At 46.8% G+C, this 18,925-nt stretch overlaps 1 protein-coding gene across 3 annotated transcripts in view; it reads right to left on the bottom strand.

The window, feature by feature from the left end:
• The window catches only part of GLIS3 (GLIS family zinc finger 3), a 177,975-nt gene extending 164,105 nt beyond the window's left edge, over positions 1 to 13,870 (bottom strand). The window contains exons 1-2 of one of the 3 annotated variants that reach the window (XM_081176272.1): positions 13,634 to 13,870; positions 9,614 to 9,727 (exon numbers count right to left, since the gene is read on the bottom strand). The gene's annotated coding sequence lies outside the window, so the exon portion shown is untranslated. The remainder of the gene's footprint in view (positions 1 to 9,613; positions 9,728 to 13,633) is intronic. The other 2 variants (XM_081176271.1, XM_081176275.1) reach the window with 2 other exon arrangements.
• Between the last annotated feature and the right edge of the window lie 5,055 nt (positions 13,871 to 18,925).

Below are 18,925 nucleotides of genomic sequence, written 5' to 3'. Positions count from 1 at the left end.
CAAGGAGGATTTCAGAAGCTTCCTCCTTTGCTTAGTCACAGCTTGTCATCACTGGCGGAGGAAGGGGGTGTGGTGGGTGCGGCTCGCCCGGGGGTCATCCCTGAGGGGAGGTGACATCGCCGCACCCCCCCCCCAGGATGCTCACCACAGGCGGCGCCCCCCTGGGACACTCACCCCGCCGTCAGCTGCACAGGTGCCGGAGCAACTAACTCCACCTCTGCTTGTTATGTCATCTGAACTGACCAACTATGGCTAATGTTAACTATGGTTTGTGTGAAACAAACAAAGCTGACACCATGGAAGAGAGAACAAGCTTGTTTTTGCCTGCTCTGGAGAGCAGAACTCAAACCAGTGGATTCAAGTTACAAGAACAGACCCTCCAAGTGTCTTTATTTTCTGGGGATGTCCTTGATTTAGAGAAGCCATCCCAGTTTCTGATTGGATCCTGGAATCTCTTTTCCTTGGGATGTCCCTATTTTCACTGGAGAGTATGGAGTTATCTGACCCCTGAGCCATCTGAAGGCAATTCTGTATAGGGAAGTTTTTTAAATGTTTTGTTATGTTTTTATATGTGTGTAAGCTGCCCAGAATGGCTGGGGCATCCCAGTAAGATGTGTGCGGGTGGCGCTGTGGGTTAAACCACAGAGCCTAGGACTTGCCAATCTGCAGGTTGGTGGTTTGAATCCCCACGGTGGGGTGAGCTCCTGTTGCTCAGTCCCTGCTCCTGCCAACCTAGTAGTTTGAAAGCATGTCAAAGTGCAAGTAGATAAATAGGTACCGCTCCGGCGGAAGGTAAACGGCGTTTCCGTGTGCTGCTGTGGTTTGCCAGAAGTGGCTTAATCATGCTGGCCACATGACCCAGAAGCTGTCTGCAGACAAACGCCGGCTCTCTCGGCCTATAGAGCGAGATGAGTGCGCAACCCCAGAGTCAGTCACAATTGGACCTAATGGTCAGGGGTCCCTTTACCTTTAAGCTGCCCAGAATGGCTGGGGCATCCCAATAAGATGTGTGGGGTATAAATAGTAGAATTATCATTATGGAATGGGATGTCCCTATTTTCATCGGAGAAATGTTGGAGGGTATGCAAGAAAGGAGAGTCCAACTAAACACCAGAAAAAACTTTCTGACGCTAAGAGCTGTTTGACAATAGAACAGTTTCCCTCGGGAGGTTGTGAACTCTCCGTCCTTGGAGGTTTTTAAGCAGAGTCTAGGTGGCTATCTGTCCGGGATGCTTTAGCTAAGATTCCTTCATTGCAGGTGGTTAGACTAGATGAGCCTTGGGATAACTTCCAATGCTACAATTCTACGATTCTATGTTTGTGCGTGCATGGACAGCACCACATATAAGAAAAAGCTCTGATGCATAAAATTTACCAGTATGGTACATAAAATTAATCCATTCTCAATCATCCTCCCCAGACCTAATATTAGCAATGAAGGCTTCCACGTGCAGTTGAGCCCCTTTCCACAGAAGCAAGGAAATCCCCACTCCAACTGTTACTTCTCCTCCGCTCCATTTGGATAGCCATTGTGTCACTGCACACCAGGGCAACACATCCTGACCATATGTCTGCCTTAGTTTGTATGCAAAGATTCCACCAGCCTTGCTATCTTTACTCACAGATAAGCCCTTCTGACTCAATATAATGGCTTAGGTAAAGACTCAGGATACATGGGTGACTCATATTGCTCAGAGATCCAAATTTAGATTTTAGAAGGTATTATGTGTTAGCAGGGACGCGGGTGGCTCTGTGGGTTAAACCACAGAGCCTAGGACTTGCCGATCAGAAGGTTGGCGGCGTGAGCTCCCATTGCTCGGTCCCTGCTCCTGCCAACCTAGCAGTTCGAAAGCATGTCAAAGTGCAAGTAGATAAATAGGTACCACTACAGCGGGAAGGTAAACGGCGTTTCCGTGTGCTGCCCTGGTTTGCCAGAAGCGGCTTAGTCATGCTGGCCACATGACCCGGAAGCTGTACACCGGCTCCCTCGGCCAATAAAGCGAGATGAGCACCGCAACCCCAGAGTCGGTCACGACTGGACCGAATGGTCAGGGGTCCCTTTACCTCTACTATGTGTTAGCAAGTCTAGTACAAATTCCAGAGGACTAGCCATGTAAACTCAAAAAAAATAAAATTACTGCATTTTTATATTGCCCTTCATTCTGTAGTTTTTCAGAGCACTTTACAAAATAATAAAATTGCATCTACATTAAAAACAATTATCCCAACTCTAAAAACATTAGCATATCAACAGAAATACCCTAACTTTACATCACTTTGCACCAGTTATGTAACAGTAACCCTTGGGCCTCACATGTCAGCTGTCTTCCCAACACTTGCATGAAAAGATGGGTCTCTGGGCTGATGCCAAAATGCAATCAATTGAGGGAGATGGCCAGACCTTCAAGAGAAGGGGGTTCCATAAGTGGGGTGCTTTCACATTGAAGGCCCCGTTTCATGCTCTTGTGCCGCAAGAAATGCCTTCTGGGAAAATGAGCAGGGCCTCCTCACAGATCTCAAGACTCAGGCTGACATCTATTGCGAAAGGGTCTCTCCTTCAATCATTTTGGTCCCAGGTCATTTAGGACCTTATCTCCCATTAATACCTTGATTTATGTCTGGTAGCATATAGACAAGCAGTACAGCTCTATAAGAATCACTGTGATGTGATTTCATTTTGCTACACTGCTCAGAACCCTGATACAGTGGTACCTCGGGTTAAGTACTTAATTCGTTCCGGAGGTCTGTTCTTAACTTGAAACTGTTCTTAACCTGAAGACCACTTTAGCTAATGGGGCCTCCTGCTGCCGCCGCACCGCCGGAGCACGATTTCTGTTCTTATCCTGAAGCAAAGTTCTTAACCTGAAGCACTATTTCTGGGTTAGCAGAGTCTGTAACCTGAAGCGTATGTAACCTGAAGCGTATGTAACCCGAGGTACCACTGTAGTCAGATTCTATGCAAGTTGCAGCTTCCAGCTTCCTATGTAAAAAGCACATTGTAATGGTCTACTTGGAATGGATTGTTGTGACCAGGATATCCTGGTCCAGAAAGAATCCGGAGCTGGTGAATCAGCCAAAGCTTGAAATTGAAACCAATTCTGCCTCAAGTAACAGTAGTGAATCCAGGGGTACTCCTTCAGGCAGAGTGCCATCCATTCAAAACAGGTTACTTTTTCAAATCCCCCAGTCAGGGACCACCCACCATACCACCTCTGCCTTGCTCGGATTCAGTCTTAGGCTGGATTGAGACACATCAAAGAAGCGTGTCAATTAAACGTGTTGTAAACTTTGTATGAGAAATCGGGTTGGCGAAAACAGAACTCCACAGCGCCATCTGGTGTCACAGTGTTATAAAGCATATACAATGGTACCTTGGTTCTCAGACTTAATCGGTTCCGGAAGTCCTTTCCAAAACCAAGGCGTTCCAAAACCAAGGCATGCTTTCCCATAGAAAGCAATGCAAAATGGATTGATCCGTTCCAGACTTTTAAAAACAACCCCTAAAACAGCAATTTAATATGAATTTTACTATCTAACGAGACCATAAAATGAAAGCAATAAACAATGTACTGCAGTCACATAATGAATCAGTCAGTAACCGAACTGGGTTCCACATAGGCACACATAAAAAAGAGTCGCAAAAACAAAAACACGAAATAAATAGCAAAAGCAGACAAACCTCCGCATAACACTCAAATCGTCAGCGTAACACTCAAAACAGAGCACGTTTGGCTTCCAAAAACAGTTTGCAAACTGGAACACTTACTTCCGGGTTTGCAGTGTTTGGGTTCCGAGTTGTTTGAGTACCAAGGCATTTGAGAACCAAGGTACCACTATACAACACATATAAAGCGCTTTTTCTTTGCCAATGTAGCTGAGTCCTCAGTTTAAGTTTCTATGGACTAAAGCCCAGTTCATTGGATGCATAGAATGTTGGAAGATACAAATGTACATACAGTGGTACCTCGCAAGACGAACGCCTCGCAAGACGGAAAACCCGCTAGACGAAAGGGTTTTCCGTTTTGGAGGCGCTTCGCAAGACGAATTTCCCTATGGGCTTGCTTCGCAAGATGACAGCCCATAGGGAAATATCCGGGACAGCGGGGAAGCGCAGCGCGTCTTCCCCACTGTCCTCGGACCTCCTCCGAAGCTGGGCGGTGGGGCGGGAACACCTTCTGAAGGCGGGCGGCGGGCGAAAGTCTTTGTTCCCCCCTGCCTGCCTTCCCGGGAGAGCGGAGAAACACAGCGCGTTTCTCCGCTGTCCCGGAGGGCTTTTGAAGGCAGGCGGGGGGGAGCAAAGACTTTCGCCCCCCCCCCCCGCCCGCCTTCAGAAGAGGTCCAGGACCTCTTCTGAAGGCTGGCGGGGGGCAAAAGTCTTTGTCCCCCCTGCCTGCCTTCCCAGGGGCTTTTAAATCGCCCCCGGACAGCGGAGAAGTCCTCCGCTGTCCGGGGGCGATTTTAAAATGCCGCCCGCCAGCATTTTAAGATCGCCCGGGGTTTTTTAAAATGCTGGGGGTGGGAAGAAAAGCCCTTGTCCCCCCCCCCCAGCCTTCAGAAGAGGTCCGGGGACAGACTGTCCCCGGACCTGGTCTGAAGGTGGTTTCCCTAGGAACACATTAATTGATTTTCAATGCATTCCTATGGGAAACCGTGCATCGCAAGACGAAAAACTCGCAAGACGAAGAGACTTGCGGAACGAATTAATTTCGTCTTGCGAGGCACCACTGTATATACATAGGAGTATAGAGATAATACAATTTGTAAACAGTAGAATGAAAGAGTCATGAAATGCAGGAGTTATAATCTGTGAATTTTATGCCAAATCTTTGTGTGTATGTGTGTGAGAGAGAAAGCGGGAGAGAGAGAAACACAGTGACAATTAGCAACAGCAATAATTGGTGTAACACATTCTTCCAAGCTTTGCTAGATTAATTTACCAATCCTGTAGTGGGAGAGAAAACCTTCATCTTAATTGAGGGTGTTTCTGGACAGGGGCCTAATATCACAAATGTGTCATTTAAGCATTACAAAAAGTTTGTTGGCAACCAGTTTATATTTTCAGATTTTCTACAGAAATGATAAATGCAGTTTAAATGTGGAGGAAGAATATTAGCTGCCATGCTGTGTTGATAATGTTATGTGGCGAATAGACAGTATGAGAGCACTGATTCCACAATAAAAGCCCATTGGAGTCCTAATTGTATATCAAAAGGACCAAATCAAATTTACTGAGCTATAATTTATCACTAGATTTGTGTTATTTCTATTACAGACTTGAGCTCTGGCCATTAACTTGTACGTACAGGAGTGGCAGCAGAGGGAGGAATGGTTTCAGTAACCAAAATAAGCTTTGCAACAATTCAAAATCAAGGCTACAAGAGCATTCGGTTGCCTTTCAAAATTAAGAGAAATATGTTTCTTCTTCAGGTTTGCAGAATCACCTTCTGTTTGCCCATATGTGTAATATTCTGCCGTGAGAGAATCGCGTAAGAATAAGAGGGGGAAGGGTAGCTCTGTTAGGCTGCTTCAGCAAAACTAACAAAGAGCCTTGTGATAACTTTAAAGAGTAACAAATTTATTGTTATTATTTCATCCACAGCAGTTTATAGGTAATCAATTTAGATCGGTGGTGACATCATAAAGAATGGATCTGCAGTAGACATGGGAGCCAGCTTCTAGGTAAGGTAAAGGGTAAAGGGACCCCTGACCATTAGGTCCAGTCATGGCCGACTCTGGGGTTGCGGTGCTCATCTGGCTTTATTGGCCAGGGGAGCCGGCGTACAGCTTCCGGGTCATGTGGCCAGCATGACTAAGCCGCTTCTGGCGAACCAGAGCAGCGCACGGAAACGCCGTTTGCCTTCTTTCCAGAGCGGTACCTATTTATCTACTTACGCTTTGACGTGCTTTCGAACTGCTAGGTTGGCAGGAGCAGGGACCGAGCAACGGGAGCTCACCCCGTTGCGGGGATTCGAACTGCCGACCTTCTGATCAGCAAGTCCTAGGCTCTGTGATTTAACCCACAGCGCCACCCGCACCTCCAGTTTCTAGGTGCCACCCCAAAAAACCCCCCACTAAACAACACTCCAGCCCCAGGGCTTGGTTTCTATGAAGAGAAGCTCTAATGCGTAGGTCTGTAGAGAAACCATATTGATTTGAAAGCCCAGCCTCCTCATGCCAGATATGCGTAGAGCTGGCTATCCTGCTCTGTGATAGGGAAAGAAACTTTGCACACGCCTAATAGCATTCTCCTCCTTAATGTAACTTCACATGTTCCAGGAGATGTTTGGGGGATGAAGAAGAGTTTGGATTTGATATCCCGCTTTATCACTACCCTAAGGAGTCTCAAAGTGGCTAACATTCTCCTTTTCCCTTCCTCCCCCACAACAAACACTCTGTGAGGTGAGTGGGGCTGAGAGACTTCAGAGAAGTGTGACTAGCCTAAGGTCACCCAGTAGCTGCATGTGGAGGAGCGGGGAAGCAAACCCAGTTCACCAGATTACGAGTCTACCGCTCTTAACCACTACACCACACTGGCTCTCATGATGCTCTGAGGGCTGAAAGACAGACAGTCTTCCAACAAAAGATTGAGACCAGGACACAAGACTGATCAGGATCTGCCCTATTCCTGGGACCAGGGCTTTTTTCCAGACAGAACCTCAGTTATGGCACCTCTCAGGTGGGTGCCATTGTCATTATAAGAGAACAAGGGCGGTATTCATGGTGAATTCCAGCCCCTCTTTTTCTAGAAAAATAGCACTGCCTGTGACTGTCATTTGTTCTGTTTGAATACTGAATTTTGTTTTTTGTTTTTTTTAAATTTTTTATTGGGTTTTCCGCTTTTATAAAAACAATACAGACACAAAAATAACACAAGACACAAACATGTATAAATTCAGCAGATCCTCGTTTCATAACCTTGTTCCCTGACTTCCCCCCACCCCCCCTCGTGCATCCCAATTCACAAGATTATATCAGCAAGTTGGTATTTCTCCTCTTAACCATCTTATTCATTTTATTACCTCTTTTCTAATTAAAAAAAAATTGATTTTCCTAAGTTGGACTTAAGTTCTCTTCCATCGATTTTTCATTTTATCTTAATTAAAAGTCATATTAACCAAACCTAAAAGTCTTAAGAGTTTTTAAGAATCTCCTCTTCCCTCCCTCCCATCCCCGGTTTTTGTCCCTTCCCAATAAAAATCCAAAGTCAAGATTCTCAGCCTGGGTTCCTCACGTCCGAGGCTTTCAAGTCTCTTTCAGTCCCTCTCCGCCGGTCTTGTTGGTAGTCCTTTATGTCAGTCGTCGAGTCTGGAAAAAGATCTTTCACCATCAAAGTATATTCTCTTCCCACAAGGAGATTTGAAAGCAACTGCTGGAGAATTTCCACAAAGCCTGTATCTTCAAAATCAAAGTCCAAACGGAGGCCCCAATCATATTTCTTTATTTTGAGTTCCTGTATTCCATGTTGTCCCAGAACCTCCTCCTTCTTCTTCTGCGTCTTTCGCAGACTTGTGGTAGATATGTTCCCAGAGTCTCCTTGCTTGTGTTCCACAGATGTCAGCTTTTGGTTGTTGCTTCCCAAGGTTACTTTCTCTTTTTCTTGTTTAGTCTCTTCCACCTCTGTAGACATTGTTTCCCATTCAGCTGTGGATTCTTTCTCATTCAGGTCCTCAATACAAACAGCAGAGTTGCCTGTTCCCAAGGTCATAGTCATAAGTTGTTTATTCATGGCTAAGCTCTGCTCTTGTAAGATTCCCACCAATTGAAACATCCTTTCGATTTCCACTAGTAACTTTCCATCCACAGCCATTGTATCCATTGTAGTTTCACAGAATTCCCCCTAGGGGGAATCTGGTTACTTATTAGTCTTTTCTCCAACAGTCCTTTAACTTATTATTATTACTTTGTTTCCAACAATTTTGGCTCAATTATAACTCGTCTTAATCCAGAGGGATCTTAGATAGTGATTTTTCCCCTTTAAACTGCCCGTTTGGCAGCTTTGACAGCTGTCAAACTCCGCAGCTCTTACACAGGCACAAAGGCAGGACGTTCCCGAGCCCGGGAGGGGGGGTTGTTTAAAACAAAAAGAGGGTCTCCAAAACTCCACTCTCCAGCACAAAATTTCCTTTAGCTAAATCTTGAAAGTTAGTGTCCTTTTTAACTCACCCCTCCAAGGGTAGGCTCTCCAGCTTAGCTCTTATGTCGTTGCTTAGATCGTCTGCAAGGGGGGGGTGCGGACTTCCTTTTAGCACACCCCCCGGTCGTCTCCAATTCAGGGTAAAATTTTTAAAGTCCCAATCCGTCTTACTCACGGGTAATTCTTTCAGTCCAGATTTTCAAGGAAGAAAGTCAGCGCTCTCTGGTCATGGCTCGCGGCTTCGCTCCACCGAGGTAGCGGTCGACTCTCAGTGCCACGCCACCCCCGTATCCTCTCCGCAGCCTTTAAAAAGGCTCTTCGTGGATCAGGGGGGGCGCTTAAGGCACCCGCCAAGTCTTCAGTCCGCAGGCTTCCGCGCCTGCGGTTTTTAAGGGTCCCCGCGTCGCCGGCGTGGCAAAGACCCGTCCTCAGTAGAGCCGATTCCCTCCGCAACTCGGAGGGAATCCGCCATTTCCAGATCGCGTCAACCCGGAAGTCCCTGAATACTGAATTTTGGATTCTTTTGACCCACCCGAGGACCTGCTGGTCATAAATTTAATCATCACTATCCCTGTGGGCCACTAGACACCTTCAATACAGTCAAGTCAGTGATACCATCATTCCCCAGAGATTTGCAGATCATTTCCAAGTCAAATGAATGATCAGTGACAATATGTAAAAGCTACAACATGAAACTACTTCTCTAGTAAGCACCTATCAGTCCTTTCTGGCATTTATTTTATTAGAATAACAATATGCATATTTAAGAGCCAAACTAGAAATGACTAGGGAAATCTGTGATGAGGATCTTTTAAATAATAATAATAATAAGCAGCCACTCTGGAAAAAGGTTTTCATCTTTTTCTCTTATTTACTTTCTACAGTATTAACCCATCCTAGCTGCTATTAGCGGCGAAGGAGAGAAAATACAAGGACAGCATCTGAACCTAGATTTTCTGTTTCCTAATAACAGCTTTAATCGGCTGAGGATTTGCATCCCAGAAAGGACCTGGGAAGAAAAGGCTAAGCACTCTTTCAGAGTGCTACTTCCCTCATTGTCAAAGCAGTTTTGCAGGGATGCTAATTCACAAACAATATAGTAGATCCTAATTAGATTCTCTCACCCCCCCCCCACACCTATTTTGGCCCTGACTGTGCCCAGATAGCAAAAATCGTGTGGTTTAAAAAGTCAGATTTTTACAGCCAACTCCCCCTCCACCCCCCACCACAACTACCACTAAGACATGGCCATAATCATTTGCTATTTCAAAGGGGGGAAAGAGGGAAAAGGAGAGCTATGGATGCATATTTTAAAAAATAGTTCCTAGACAGAATTGAAATGAACACGTTCAAAATGCAATTCACTTTAAAACGCCACCCTGTTCTATGGAGAGATCCGGTTTAAATAAAAGTCGTTCTCCCATGGTCAGTTCTGCACAAGCTGCAGTAATCACGCCAAATTTCACTCAATCCACTTACCAATATCACAGACCTTGAATGAGGGATACAAGGAAGGAAGGCTCTTAAGGAAACCCACAAGTTGCACCTCCTGACTCCTTTCACTGCTTGTCTAATCCTGCCCTTTGTAGATTTCTGCAAAGGACACATAGTAAGTAAAACAAGAAGCTGCCTTATTTGGAGCCAGACCCAGCTCAGTATGAGCTACACACTGACTTGAATAAAATATATATGGGGGGGGGGCAAGTAAGCCCTACCCTGCATAATTGATTGCATGATGTGGTACATGGACACCATTTGAACGGCAATGCCCGTCAATTGGGAGGGGCTCAAATATTTTATAGGGGATGGTGAAGACCCCTTGGTCCTTAGGAGTTGGCTCCTAAGCCGACAGCAGCTCTCCAAGGTTTCAGACAGGGAACTTTCACAGCCCTATCTGGAGATTCTGGGGATGGGACATGAGGCCTGTTTCATAGAATCAAAGTTGGAAGAGACCCTGAGGATCATCTAGTCCAACCCCCTGCAAGGCACGAATGTGCAGTTGTCCCCTACAGGGATCAAACTTACAACCTTGGCATTCTCAGAAGCATGCTCTAACCTACTGAACTATTGAGACCTTTGAATACAGAGCAGATGATCTACCATGGGACTATGACCTTCCCCCCAAATATAGTAGTTAAGAGGATGGCCACAAAAAGTTAAAGGGAAACTAGCCCAATTCTGGTTGTCTATATTTTGAATGGGACACGGGTGGTGCTGTGGGTTAAATCACAGAGCCTAGGACTTGCTGATCAGAAGGTCGGCGGTTCGAATCCCCGCGATGGGGTGAGCTCCCGTTGCTCAGTCCCTGCTCCTGCCAACCTAGCAGTTCGAAAGCACTTCAAAGTGCAAGTAGATAAATAGGTACCGCTCTGGCGGGAAGGTAAACGGCATTTCCATGCACTGCTCTGGTTCGCCAGAAGTGGCTTAGTCATGCTGGCCACATGACCCGGAAGCTGTACGCTGGCTCCCTTGGCCAATAAAGCGAGATGAGCGCCGCAACCCCAGAGTCAGCCATGACTGGACCTAATGGTCAGGGGTCCCTTTACCTTTTATATTTTGAATGCTGAGGCATCCCACATTTTGGGGGCAGGGGATCACCATATGATAGAAATCTTCAGATTTTTCGTGTGCATCATGGAAACCAATTACAAATTACTGACAAGCGCACTGCAAAGTTTACATCTGAAGCAGGCCCAATCTATTGCCTCTGGATACATCGTAGGACAAACACTAACTTGCCCTCTCTACTGTCCGTGGTTTCTCAGCTATTATAGGAGTGTGCGAATGACTGCTTCTCTGTGTGGCCAATAATGTACAGTGATGACATCCTCACTATGCAGATAGATAGGTTATGCAAAACAATGGGCACTTCAATTGTTGCTATTTTCAGGTGGGATTCAGCCACATATCAGCAAATTCGGGTTGCACAATTAAAACTGATTTGGTGCTCCTGCACAACAAACGCGCTTTCCCCCCAAACCAGACTTTTTATGATTTTGGAAAATGATGGGAAAATGCATTACAGTGTGGGATAATGATGACTTGGTGCAACATGGTATAAAGAATGAATGGTCAATAAATAGCCAGTGCCATCTAACCTCCATGCAAACTTTGCACAAACAAATTAAGATGCACGTTCACTAAATAGGTTTTCTGGAAGTGACCAATGTTAAGACTTCAGTCTTAAGCATATACAGTCGTACCTTGGTTCTCAAACGGAATCCATTATGGAAGTGTGTTTGACTTCAGAAAATGTTCGAAAACCAAGGCACATCTTCCAGTTGGCTGCAGGAGCTTCCTGCACTCAGAAGCCATAGAAGCCGCGTCAGACGTTCTGCTTCCAAAAACCGTTCGCAAACCAGAACACTCACTTCTGGGTTTGCGGCATTCAGGAGCCAAAACGTTTGAGAACTAAGCTGTTTGAAAACCAATTTACTATGGGTAAAGTCTCACTGCCCTCATTAGCACTTAAAGGTAAAGGTAAAGGGACCCCTGACCATTAGGTTCAGTCGTGACCGACTCTGGGGTTGGGACGCTCATCTTGCTTTATTGGCCGAGGGAGCTGGTGTACATGTGGCCAGCATGACTAAGTCGCTTCTGGCAAACCAGAGCAGCACATGGAAATGCCGTTTACCTTCCTGCTGGAGCGGTACCTATTTATCTACTTGCACTTTGATGTGCTTTCGAACTGCTAGGTTGGTGGGAGCAGGGACCCAGCAATGGAAGCTCACCCCGTTGCGGGGATTCGAACCGCCGACCTTCTGATAGGCAAGTCCTAGGCTCTGTGGTTTAACCCACAGCGCCACCCACGTCTCTCATTAGCACTTACTTTTTGGTTAACATGCATTGGCTTGTGCTTTGGCCTGTGACCTCCACTGTTATAAACAGTTTCTAGGAGCCTTTCCTCCATCCAGCTCCCATTGCTTTCTTAATGAAAATTACCTGCCTCTGTGGAGAGTGCCATAATCAGAGTATCCTTTCTGGGGACAGACTGGGTGTGAACATCCTCACTTTCTAAAATATATTCACATAATTCCAAGCAAGCCTGGTATGAGAGGATGAGAGGATGACACTCTAGACATGCTCTAAGACATTATCTATTAGTATTACTTCAAATGTTCCAAGATTGTTTGTACCTTTGGAGGTACAAAACGATTGCTTGGAGATGTTGGATTAAAGCAGCCATGCGCCTCAGGTTCAAAGCTACATGTGCCAAGAGTTGCTGTGAGGATGAAAAAGTAATAGCAACAGTCTTCCACAACTTGCACAACCATCATACGACATACAGTGGTACCTCGGGTTACAGACGCTTCAGGTTACAAACGCTGCAGGTTACAGACTCCGCTAACCCAGAAATAGTACCTCGGGTTAAGAACTTTGCTTCAGGATGAGAACAGAAATCGCGCGGCAGCAGCGGGAGGCCCCATTAGCTAAAGTGGTATCTCGGGTTAAGAACAGTTTCAGGTTAAGAACGGACCTCCAGAACGAATTAAGTTCTTAACCTGAGGTATCACTGTACTTCGGGGGGGGGGGCAGAAAGCCATCTCACTGGAGATGTTTACACTACTTAGAATTTAGTTGCTAGCCCTGTATTTTCTCTCCCCCCCCCCTATTTTTTCTTACAGGATTTCACTAGAGTAAGCATGCAGAGAGTCATCTACTGCTCTGCCCAGACTTTTCTGATAACTCCATGTTCAACATAGTAGAGACTAGGAAGAATAAACACACGTGAAACACAGAGAGATTACCAAGGCTACCACTAGTCACTATCTTAGATTTCAAGTTCTTATAAGCATCAGTAGAAGCAAAGCAAACGCGGGAGGGGAGAAATCCAAGGGGTTTTTTATATCTAACCCCGTTTAATCATCAACAAGATGACAAATCTCCCGAAGGGAATATTTGTCTCAACTTTTTCAGACATTGTTCTCTTCCTTCCCATTTCAGCAGCGGGCTTTGAAAAACTTGAGAGAGCGAAAACGAGGGGAGAGAGAAAGAGAGCGAGCCCTAAGGATAAATCCGAAAGGAATTCAGGAAACTTTGGAGAGGGGTGGCGGGGGGCGAATCAAACATGGCAAATTAAAATATACTCCCGCGGAAAGAAGGACGGGAACTTTACATCGTACGGAATAGGGAGAAGTTGTTTAAGCGAGGGCTTGAGAGGGGGGCATTCCTGTTTTCCCTGAAGACGTGGCCATGCTCTAAGGCATATTACTCGGGTGTCACTCCGAACATGCCCATCATCGCGCTGGCACATCGATGCGCGTTCAAGCCGCCGTCGAGGAAGCGCCCCTTCCATTGGGGAAAAGGCGGCTTCCATCTGCCCGCTTCCCTTTCTCCTTCCCCTAAACTCTCCGCGCCCCAGACCGCTTTGTTTTGCTCGCCGGGACTTTCACGCGCTTCCCGACGATCGCGCGTCGCTCATTCAGCGCCCCCTGCCTTCACACGCGCAAGGAACGCCGCCCGCGACACGCCGCGCCTCCCTCCGCGCAAAATACGCACTCTCTCGGCTGCCCTGGCTCGCCCGATCTTCGGCCCCTTCTTAGGACTCGCCAGCTGCCCGGGGACCACGAAGGCGCCCGCGCTCCGGCCGCCGCTCCGCCCGAGAAGCCGCTGCGTCGTGCGCCCTCCCCGGCGGTTCTGAAGGGCGTCCCTTCGCCGCGCTGCGCCCAGGGGGAGCCCGCTTTCCGCGCCCGCCCCCTTCGCCTGGGGCGCAGCTGAGCAAAGTTCCTATGGCAGCGTCCGCTTCGCCAGGTAACCCGGTTGCCCACAACAAAGCGCCCAGGTGCTGCTCGGGGGCCGAGCGGGGCGCCCCCGACCTGCCGCTGCGCCTGCCTGCCTTCTTCTCAGACAAGAATGACAAGCACCACTTAGGGGAGGGGGCTGGGGCTGGCCAAGTTCAAGCACACGCGCGACGCGGGTCTCCCACCTGTCCGGCCCCCTTGGGAGAGGCTCTCGGTTGGAGCAGGAATCTTTTCCGTCGAGGGCGAGGGAGCCGGAAGGTGGAGATTGCGAAGGGATGTTTTCTTTCTTTCTTTCTTTCTTTCTTTCTTTCTTTCTTTCTTTCTTTCTTTCTTTCTTTCTTTCTTTCTGGACCCTGATCTTCCCCTCCTTCTGGAACTGTCCCCTTCCCCTTGCTTCCTCGCTTTGGACTTTCCCCTCTCAAGTTGGGGTACAGGTAGGCTTGCCATACAGTGGTACCTCGGGTTAAGTACTTAATTCGTTCCGGAGGTCTCTTCTTAACCTGAAACTATGCTTAACCTGAGGTACCACTTTAGCTAATGGGGTCTTCCGCTGCCGCCGCGCGATTTCTGTTCTCATCCTGAAGCAAAGTTCTTAACCCGAGGTACTATTTCTGGGTTAGCGGAGTCTGTAACCTGAAGCGTCTGTAACCCGAGGTACCACTGTATGAAGGCAGCCCTGTTTAGGGAAGCTTTTAATGCTTAATAGGTTATTGTATTTTAGTGTTTTGTTGGAAGCCGCCCAGAGTGCTGGGGAAACCCAGCCAGATGGGCGGGGTATAATTAAATAATAATAATAATAATAATAATAATAATAATAATAATAATAATAATAATAATAATAATATTTTGAAGAGCAAGAAAGAGGACACATTTGCCGACTGCTTCTTTTAGCTATGGATCGCTATGACGACTCTCATTTTACCTACCCATGGAAAAGAGGACGTGTCTTGGAAAATAAGGTGTGTGTGACAGTCACAGCTCATATGTCTCGCGCGACCCCCGAGCCAGGCTGCCCGCGGAGTTTGGGGACAGGCGGCGATGGTCGCCTCCTCCGGGGCGGGCGGAGGTCCATCTCCCGTTCTGTCCAGGTTGCGCGCGCCCAAGCTGCGCCTCCCACGTTCTTCCCAGCGCTCTTTCCGCACTGGAGGGAACAGAGAGAGAGCGCGCAGCCGAGACTCCCGCCGGAGAAAACCAGCGGGAGCGCTGTGTGCCCTTAGCTTGTCGTGTGGCAGCTCGTCGGGGCGGACGAGGCGTGTTAATGGCGAGACCCAGAGAGTCTCTGTCGCCACGGGCAAAAAATGAGTAATCCACGCAGGCAGCCGGGGAAGCGCGCGTGGTGGCCCTTCGTTGCCTTCGCGATCGTGTCTCTGTGTGTTGCTTGATGGTTGTGTGTCATTTCACGGTGTGACGGCCACAAGCCAGTCATTCACACAGAACTTTCTCCCCTTCTTTTTCCTCGACGTCCGTTTCCCTTTACTGTTTTTTAATTTCTTTTTTTATTAAAGATTTTCTTGTTTTACAGAAGTATGTGTAATGTCTCTCGTATTTTTTCCATGTAACATTTTTACAAATCAGTTTCATTTGTTGAGACATTGGGGAGGAAGGGGGGAGGGGGAAGATGGGGGGTGGGATCGGGTGGCGATGTTTCAATTTAAGGGATAGTATCCGCAATATACAAAATATTACTCCAAAATCCCACAAATCCCCTTTACTGTATTTCTGCAAGGCATTCAGAGAGACCTCTCGCAACCGTCCCAATGAAACTCCATCCAAAGAGACACGTCGTGAAATGCAGCGACTCCTAGCTGACCCGACACGACAGAAAGGGGAACAATAAATCAAAATTTTAAAAATGCATTGCAATGTCTAGATTCTCTCAAAGGCCAGGAAAGGGTCTAGGAGCTATTTGGCTCTTGGACTATGGCACAACCACTGACAATTACATAGAACTGAAAAGAGTTCCGTGTGTTAGAACAATTAAAAACCAGTCCATATAGGAAAAAAACAATTAAAAAGTATTTTCTATGTGAAAAGAATAATGGACCCAACAGAGATATTCCCAGGGATAAAGTTTTCCGTTTAAAATCCTAGTCTTCAACTGAGCTTAAAGGTAAAGGTAAAGGGACCCCTGACCATTAGGTCCAGTCGTGACCGACTCTGGGGTTGCGGTGCTCATCTCCCTTTATTGACCAAGGGAGCCGGCGTACAGCTTCCAGGTCATGTGACCAGATGACTAAGCCACTTCTGGCGAACCAGAGCAGCGCACGGAAATGCCGTTTACCTTCCCGCCGGAGCGGTACCTATTTATCTACTTGCACTTTGACGTGCTTTCAAACTGCTAGGTTGGCAGGAGCAGGGACCGAGCAACAGGAGCTCACCCCGTTGCGGGGATTTGAACCGCCCACCTTCTGATCAGCAAGTCCTAGGCTCTGTGGTTTAACCCACAGCACCAAATGTGCAGCGGATTGTAGCTTTACAGCACAATCCTGTACTTGCACATTACTCAGAAGTAAGCCCTGTTGAATACAATAGGTCTTATGCTCAGGTAAGCGAGTAGAGAATTGCAGCTTTAAAAGTACTGAAGTCTTTTATAAAGATGGGAGAGGCTTGCAAGCTGAATTTCCTCCAGCAACATAGCTGTTAAAGCAGAGGAGCCTGTCCTGAGAAAAACGTTGGCAATTGTGTCAGGAATATGCACACAAATGCATTGTATATTCACACCTGAACTCAGTCCCTGTTTTCCAGAAAAACAGTATCCATCAAGATGTCTCAAATATAGTGCTTTACTGATTACTATTCTTTACATTTCATAAATAATAAAAGTCAGATGCAAGGCATATTGCAAATTATGAAACATAAAAGGAATGTCTAAAATAAGTACTGACTTTTAACAACAAAAAACTACCAGAAATCATTACCAATAACAGCACAGTGTAAGATCATATCAAATACCTTCTGAAAAAGGAAAATGTTCACAATATTTAGGAGGAAATGAAAGGGTTTTTAAATATCATATATGTATTTCATTTTTGTTACATAAGTACAGAAAATGGCTACAAACTTCAAAAAGAACAGATATAACTAGAAAAATAAAAAAGAATGATGTATTTATTAAGTGATAAAGGTCCATTGTGGCCCCTCAGGACATTTGTTAATCATTTCCCTTTGGTGCATGTTCAAACAAGAAGGATGCAGAAAAAGTTGTTCTTCATTATAGCAAGGATTTGTCTGTAGCAAGACATAGAATTATAGAATTGGAAGGGACCCCAAGGTCCTCTAGTCCAACCCCCAGAAATACAGGAATCTCAAGTAAAGCATCCAGGACAGATAGCCAACCAACCTCTGCTTAAAAACCTTCAAGGAAGGAGAGTCTTCCATGGGAGTGCGTTTCACTCTTACTGTCAGTTTTCCCTGATTTTTAGTCAGAATGTCCTTTCTTGTAACTTGAAGCCACTGGCTCAGGTTTTACCTTCCAGAGCAGGTGAAAACAAGCTTGCCCCACCTTCCATGTGACAGCCCTTGAGATATTTGAAGATGGCTATCAGTCTCCTCTTTTGTAAGCTAAACATACCCAGCTCCTTCAACTGATCCTCATAAGGCTTGGTTTATAGACCCTTGATCATCTTGGTTGCCCCCCTCTGCACATGTTCCAGCTTGTCAATATCCCTAAATGGTGGTGCCCGGAACTGGACCTAGTATTCTTTATGTTGTCTGACCAAGGCAGAATAGTAAGGTAAAGGAACCCCTGACCATTAGGTCTAGTTGTGGCCAACTCTGGGGTTGCGGCGCTCATCTCGCTTTACTGGCCGAGGGAGCTGGCGTACAGCATCCGGGTCATGTGGCCAGCATGACTAAGCCGCTTCTGGCGAACCACAGCAGCTCATGGAAACACTGTTTACCTTCCCGCAGGAGAAGTATTTATCTACTTGCACTTTGATGTGCTTTCGAACTGCTAGGTTGGCAGGAGCTGGGACCGAGCAACGGGAGCTCACCCCGTCGCAGGGATTCAAACCGTCGACCTTCTGATCGGCAAGTCCTAGGCTCTGTGGTTTAACCCACAGCACCACCCGTGTCCCGCCAAGGCAGAATAGAGTGGCACAATTACTTCCCTTGATCTGGCCACTATATTTCTGTTGATGCAGCCTAGAAGAGCATTAGCTTTTTTCGCTGCAGCATCAGACTGTTGACTCACGTTAAGCTTATGGTCCACCAAGATCCCTAGATCCTTTCAATATGTACTGCTAGTAAGCCAGGTGTCTCCCATCTTATACTTGTGCATCTGGTTCATCTGGCCTACGTGCAGAATCTTACATTTGCCCCTATTGAAATTCATTTTGTTAGCTTGGGCCCAGTGCTTCTATCTGTTAAGGTCATTTTGAATCCCGATTCTGTCTTCTGCAGCATTAGCTACTTCTCCCAGTTTGGTGTCACCTGAAAATTTGATGAGCATCCTCTCAATTCCTTCATCCAAGTCTTTTTGACAGTCGTTGAACAACAATGGGCCCGGGACAGAGCCCTGTGACACCCCACTTGTCACTTTTTTCCAGGATGATGAGGAACCATAAATGAGCACTCTTTGGGTTTGGACAGTTCACCAGCTATAAATCCACCTAAGTGATCCAGAGCTGGAAAAGGGGGGCAGTTAGGTGGCAAGGTGTGTGTGTGGGGGGAAAGATGCAGTCAGAGGTTGCCATCTGTATCTTCTCCTCCCCTCACCCCACTGCAGACTACATGTTTAACTGTTGTTGTGGTTGTTGCTGTTGTTTAGTCGTTTAGTCGTGTCTGACTCTTCGTGACCCCATAGACCAGAGCACGCCAGGCACTCCTGTCTTCCACTGCCTCCCGCAGTTTGGTCAAACTCATGCTGGTAGCTTCGAGAACACTGTCCAACCATCTCGTCCTCTGTCGTCCCCTTCTCCTTGTGCCCTCCATCTTTCCCAACATCAGGGTCTTTTCCAGGGAGTCTTCTCTTCTCATGAGGTGGCCAAAGTATTGGCGTCTCAGCTTCAGGATCTGTCCTTCCAGTGAGCACTCAGGGCTGATTTCCTTA

This window comes from Podarcis bocagei (genome assembly GCF_964188305.1).
Source record: "Podarcis bocagei genome assembly, chromosome: 17".
In the NCBI taxonomy this organism is placed as follows: Eukaryota; Metazoa; Chordata; class Lepidosauria; order Squamata; family Lacertidae; genus Podarcis; species Podarcis bocagei.
This window is presented reverse-complemented; position numbering and strand designations above follow the sequence as displayed.